Below are 844 nucleotides of genomic sequence, written 5' to 3'. Positions count from 1 at the left end.
CCCCTGCCCTGGGTTCTGCAGAGACGCCCCAGGCAGCGGCAGGTCCTCATGCAGGAGGCAACCAGTCGATGTGTTTCCCTCACATCGATATTTCTCTGTCTTTCCCTCTCTTTTCCCCTCTCCCTAAAAATCAATGGAAAAATATCCTCAGGTGAGGATTAAAAAAAAAAAAGATAGAAAAAAGAATGGTAGGGTTAACCTGGGATGCAGCAGAGCTGTCACCTCCTTTTTTTTCAGACATCTGCTCCTATTAATACAACCAAAGATTACATTTTCTTTTCATTAACCTCATCTATCAGCCGCTTACACGATGTTTGTGTCATTTCACCCTCTGGACCCTTCGGAACCGAGCAGTCTCCGCGGTCATTGCCACACTTTTCCCGGGAGCACCTGGGAAAGCTGACCCTCACACACACAGGTCACCAGCGGAGATTTCCGCGAGCCCGAGCCCCGGGGAAGCGGGTCACCAGACGATCAGGGCGAACGCCTCCTCTGCCAGCGGGAGGCCCTAACGAGAGAGTGGGAGGCCGCAGGGTTTATGCTTCCGGAAACACCCCCCAAACACTGTAAATCCTGATGCAACCGGGGACAATGCAACTTGTCACCCGTACATGATAGCTTTTTAAAAACAACTTCAGCTTTTAAACAAGCCACTGGCTTCCTGTCACCCGTCTCAAAAATATCAGCGGGAAAAAAGAGGAAAGAAATACATATTCCATCGTTTTAATAGTCAACATCCTTTCTCTTCCAGGGTTTGAGTCACCGCTCCCCAGCTCACACGTGGGCTTTCCGGGAATGTCTCGCTCACTCACCTGCCTCTCCACCGGGGAATACATTGTCAGTC

This window comes from Myotis daubentonii, chromosome 1 (genome assembly GCF_963259705.1).
Source record: "Myotis daubentonii chromosome 1, mMyoDau2.1, whole genome shotgun sequence".
NCBI classification, from domain to species: Eukaryota; Metazoa; Chordata; class Mammalia; order Chiroptera; family Vespertilionidae; genus Myotis; species Myotis daubentonii.
Note: the sequence above shows the minus strand (reverse complement) of the source record.